The sequence below is a fragment of the Musca autumnalis genome, unplaced genomic scaffold, assembly GCF_047663935.1.
Source record: "Musca autumnalis isolate F117 unplaced genomic scaffold, ASM4766393v1 scaffold_2, whole genome shotgun sequence".
Lineage (NCBI taxonomy): Eukaryota > Metazoa > Arthropoda > Insecta > Diptera > Muscidae > Musca > Musca autumnalis.
Window position 1 is genome coordinate 1,584,101 of NW_027411755.1, and position 6,302 is coordinate 1,590,402.

Below are 6,302 nucleotides of genomic sequence, written 5' to 3' on the forward strand. Positions count from 1 at the left end.
AATAATAATTATTCAAAAGTCACGGTGCGCCTGAACCAATTTTAAATGAAAGGAGCTTACACCTGTGAAGTTTTTGCGGATTCTGAAACTACAATGTCCATAGATGAGAAAAATCAAATTTTTAAATCAATTGCGATCAAAGTTCACATTTTTAGGTTTTTTTACGTTTTCACGATTTTGCTTGGAACCGCAAGTCCGATCAAAATGGGATTAGAGAAAATGTTATGACTTTGAAAATTCTCTACAAGATTTATCTTTATGAAATTTTCGTAGGTTTGATAATTTTTATACCCTCAGCATACACTTTCATACGGGCAAAATGTGCCTCATCGAAATAATGGTTTTAGACCCCAAGTATGTTTGGAGGAAAGTGTTTCAGACAATTTGGAGTCGATTGAGCAATGTCCGTCCGTCTGTCTGTATGGCTGGCTGGAGCGGACGATAACTCTCGAACGGAGGAACCGATTTGATTCAAATTTTGGCTTTCGTAATATTTTGCCCAAACTTAGTTTAAGTTCGAAGATGGGCTATAGCGGTCCACTCCTTCCGGTACCTCCCCCACAAAAGTTCGAAAATGTTCGGAAAATTTGTGCTCACGATAACTCTTGAAGGGAGAAACCGATTTGGTCCATACTTTGCCCATCGTGAAATGTGTAAGGTTTCAATATGGACTCCTTCGGGTACCTCCCAAACAAAATTTCGGACACGTTCAGTTTACGACCTGCTCTCGAATCGCTTTGATTTTTGTTTTAGCAACTTATTTTCACTGCCCCCAATACGACGGTACAAGTTTCATCAGCGGCATGTCCATACTTCCTGAGAATATAGCCTGAAAGTTGCACAAAACCCCTATGTCACCGTGTGAGATGGTAGAAGCGCAAGATAACTCTAGAACGGATCTCTCTATTGGGTCCAAAATTTGGCCTTAGTAATATTTTGTCCAAACATAGTTTTAGTTCGAAGATAAGCCATATCGGTCCACTCCTTCAGGTACCTCCCCCACAAAATTGCAAATATTTTCGCAAAGATTGTTCGTACGGTAACTTTTGAAGGGAGTGTCCGAATTGGTCCATAATTTACATATCCTAATATATCTACTCCGTGCGGAGTTGTTTTTCTTCACTTTTTTCTCCTATCGGACGCCTCCCCAGGTGGTGGATAGGGGAATGCTCGTCAGCGATTGCTCACTGAAGGGTACCGCAAAAATAAAATATGCGGGGCGAACCAAAAAAAAAAGGGGGAAAGGCAGTGTCTGTTCCCACATTGGGCGACTGCAAACAGCGTCTGTACTCCAGTGGAGCGGCTGAATGCGGAGACGGTAAACTCCAAACCCTTTAGAAGGCAACGGGAAACCACTAAAGTAATATCCCATGAAAATCATACAATGAAAATGGAAACACAAAATAACAATCGGCCCTCAGTCTCCGGCCAAACGAGGGTGCTAAGAATCCCCGGAGGTAAAACAAAACTTAACATCGGAACATGGAATGTTCGAAGTCTTTATGAGCTTGGAAAATTGGATAACACCATAAGCGAGATGAAGCGGCTGCAAATAGATATATTGGGTATAAGTGAGACATGGTGGACCGAAAGCTCAGAGTTCTTCTCTGAAAATACAAAGGTTTATCACTCAGGCAATGTTGACGGAATCCACAGAAAGGGCGTTGCTATCTTAGTTAAAAGTAACATTGCACCCAGTGTGACAGGATGCTTCCCGATTTCGGATAGGGTGATGATGATCAAAATATCCGGAAAACCGGTTAACTTGAACGTAATACAAGTGTATGCACCCACATGTGATGGCGACAATCTCGAGGTAGAACAATTTTACAGTGATGTGGAAAAAGTGTTGATAATGACGAAACCCCATGATATCACACTTATACAGGGGGATTTTAATGCGAAAGTTGGAAAGGAAGAAACAACTGATGTTACAGGTAAATTTGGGTTGGGCCAACGTAACGAAAGAGGAGAAAGGCTAATTCAATTTTGCCAAGAACACAAGTTTAAAATTAGTAACACTATGTTCAATCTCCATCCGAGACGATTATATACTTGGAAGTCGCCACAAGACAGCAATAATAATATAGTCAGAAACCAAATCGACTACATAATTATCAATAAGCGATATTCTTCCTGCGTGAGTAGATGCTCCACATATCCCGGTGCTGACGTTCCATCAGATCACACCCTCCTACTTTGTAAGATTGGTATAAAATTGGCTATCACCCGCAGGAGAAACCCCCGGAAGAAAATAGATTTCGAAAAGCTTAGCGACCCCTTTATGAAACAAACAATGAAAGATCAAATAAACGCCAAGCTATCCTTCGTTGGGGACAACAATGAACAGCAATGGAACAGTTTAAAAGAATCCATCAACAACGTGTCGAAAGATATATTAGGTACAACTACAACTAGACGGAAGAAGAACAACTGGATAACAGAAGAAATACGTGCACTTCGAGAAGAACGGCGCAAATACAGAAATAATAACTATGAAAAATATTGGGAATTGAATCAAGAAATTAAAACCGCAATTCGTGCCGCGAAAAATGCACAAATAAACAGAGAATGCCAGGAAATTGAAACATTACAACTTCTCCATGACGATTTCAATCTCCACAAAAAAATGAAAGAGGCATCCGGTATATATGCAAAAAGAACGTCCGCGTTTATTTGCGACGATAATAATGTAGCTCACTACGAACGTGAGGATAAGAGTAAACTATGGGAGAGATATATCAGAAATTTATTTACTGACGAGAGTCGAACCCAGTTCCTAACCAATACACACCAAATCGGTATTCCAGGAAGACTAATCAATGAGGAAGAATTGGAATCGATTGGAACAGATGATATACCTGTCGAAGTACTCAAATTAATAGAAGGAAACAATAAACAACTACTATTGGGGTTGTTTAACCAAATTTATATTACCGGGGAATATCCGCAAGATTGGCTCCAATCAACATTTATACCTATACCCAAGAAAAATAATGCGAATACGTGTGGTGACTTCAGGTTAATTAGTTTAATGAGCCATGCCCTGAAAATATTTCTAAAAATAATACACAGAAGAATATACCCACTATGTGAGGCACACATGGGGCAGACGCAATTTGGATTTAATGAAGGTATGGGAACGCGAGAAGCACTACTTGGACTTAACGTATTAATACAAAAATGTCGAGAAGTTCAAAAAGACGTATATATTTGCTTCGTGGATTATGAGAAAGCATTTGATACGGTGAAACATGATAAACTGATGAATATCTTGACTTCTATTGGGCTAGACGAATGGGATATAAGATGCATTAAAAATTTATACTGGAATCAAGTAGCAAATATTAATGTAGATGGTGAATTAACAGACAATGTTCAAATTTCAAAGGGTGTAAGACAAGGATGTGTTTTGTCTCCCCTTCTATTCAACATATATTCAGAACAAATATTCGTAGAATCCATTGCTAGAAAGAACATTGGTATTGCTATAAACAATACGCTAATTAATAACATCCGTTACGCCGACGATACTACGTTACTAGCAAGCAGTTTTGCGGGGCTACAAAGATTATTAGATGTACTTGTGAAAACAAGCGAAATATATGGATTACGTATTAACATAAAAAAGACCAAATATATGATTGTGAGCAGAAAGTCTGTGGAAACAACTGCACCTATGTTAATAAGTAATACCGAAATAGAAAGAGTTAAAACGTTTAAATACCTGGGAGTCCAGATTAATGATCAGTGGGATATGTCGAAAGAAATCAAGTGCAGAATTGAAATGGCACGAAATTCATTTTTTAAATATAAAAAAACGCTTACAAGTCATGATATAAGCCTAACAACAAAAATGCGCTTTGTTAAATGTTACATATGGCCAGTACTATTATACTCAGCCGAAACCTGGACGGTAAAAGTAACAGATCAGAAAAGATTAAATTCGTTTGAAATGTGGATATATCGCCGTATTTTAAAAATTCGTTGGACTGAACGTATCTCAAATGAAGAAGTGCTTAGACGCATGAATACCGAACTTCAAATTACACGTATGATAAAAACCAGAAAAACTGCCTATTTGGGCCATTTAATGAGGAATGAAAAATATAAGCTGCTCCAAGCCATTATGCAGACCAATATCGAAGGAAAAAGACCCAGAGGAAGAAAAGAAACAACATGGATAAGTAACATTAAAGAATGGACGGGTGTGCAAAACGAACGAGTTCTTTTAAATGCCGCCAGAAACCGAAGCCTTTCGATAATTGAATAGAACATATTTAATTGTACTCTAATATTAACAATTAGTTAAGTTAGTTTATGTAACAATGCATTATAATTGTATGATCGCTAACATCCGAACACGGATTGGCAAATAAAGAAGAAGAATATATCTACCAGATATAGATCAGGTCCAAATATGGACTATATTTGTCCACTTCATCCAGTACCTCCCAAACAAAATTTCGGATAAGTTCACTTTAAGACCTGCTATCGAATCACTTTGATTTTTGTTGAAGCAACTTGCATTCGCTGCCTCAATAAGATAGTAAAAGTTTTTTTCAGGGGCAAATCCACACTTCTTGAGGAAACAGCCCGAAGGGTGTAAAAACCCCCTATGGCACCATATGTAGTGGCTGGAGATCCATTCTTTTTAGTATCTCCTCCGCAAAACTTTTGATCTTTAATCCTAATCAACATTTTTGTCGGTTCTAACGCCCAAAATTTAAAAAAACATACGTTTTGTGATAAAAAATTGTTTCAATATACACAGGCTGAGGGTATATCTCTATCGGCAAAGCCGACTGATACTTTTTTACTTGTTGAGATATAGAAGTTCAAATTGGGATATCGTACTGACTGTATCGCCTCCTTATAAAACAAACAAATGTTTAAAAACATTTTATAATGGAAAGGCTTCTCTGAGCTTTCGATGACAATATACATTAAAGATTTAGTTGGGTCGTGCTTTCGCGTCTGTTCTGGCAATAAAAAATCTTCGTTATTGTTCGTATTAAGAATACGTAATCAAGGTCTAAAGTCGATCTTTGATTTGTACCTTTAACTAAAAAAATTGTTACCAAAGTCGACTAAAATCGATTTAGAGCTTCTTAATAGATATTAAAAAATGGTAAAAGTGACAAAAAAATGGTAACAGTGGTGAACCGCTCTCATATAAATGGTAAAACTGGAAGACTCAGGCACTTGAAGAAACAGACCTATTATTGTCAACAAAGGGTGTCATTTAAAAAGTTGTCATATAAAAAGTAGGACTTTCTTTACAACCAAATATTCGACTAATGGATAGCCGACTGGCGTATCTCTAGATGGTATTTTTTGTTTCATTTTTTTAGCTTCTTTGTAAAACATAATTTATCCTAATCTGAAGACAGATGAAATAAAGTAGTATTTACATATGTATGTACAGATGTCAAGAGATTGTTTAATTGATTAATGAACTACGGAATTCTCCCCTGAAAATAAGATATTAATTTACCTTATTATCCCATGATTAGTTGATCAACTTGTTGCATCATTAAATCGATTACACTACCTACCACTACTCCATTAATCCATATTGTTGTCGTTAATACAACACCTAGTACATTGTGAAAAACAGGTTGAGTCATTCCAACAAGACGCAACAATTGGTCGTCAATGAAATCTTTACCAGACAACCAAACCAATCTTCATGGCAACGATTTCGTATCAAAGAAAAAGTGATTTTAGCTACGTCATGATATTTCTATTATTGTACTCTTTTTCGCTTTGCGCTGTCATAATATTTTTCTAGGTTTTTTCACATAATTTTTTTCGAGTAGTCATTGCCTCTGGGTTTGATGTGACGGCACAGGCACATGCTGCTGCGTTTATGCAACGTTTGTTCCCCCACAACGGTAAAACCAAATCCATGCAACAATATTAGGTATTTTAAGTTTGGATGAGAATTTGCAACATGTGTCAAAGAATATTTAACAGAATGTTCCTGTGATGTTAATATGATTATTTATGGACATTCTGATTTACTTTTCACACATTCTTGCTGGGCATAAACACCCGAAACACACATTTGTTTACTAAAAATCATAAATATGAGGAGTAGTATCTTAAGAATGACGTACGATCGTCATCAACAATATCCGATATGTCTTAATTAATGTCGATATGTCTTAATATTTTATATAATTTAAATAAACTGATTCATGTTATTTTCTTGTAAATGTGTAGAGCACTTACTTGGTTGGCGATTACCATACCAATATCCCTTCATAGCTGTTTTCATTTCATTGTGGGTTCCTCAA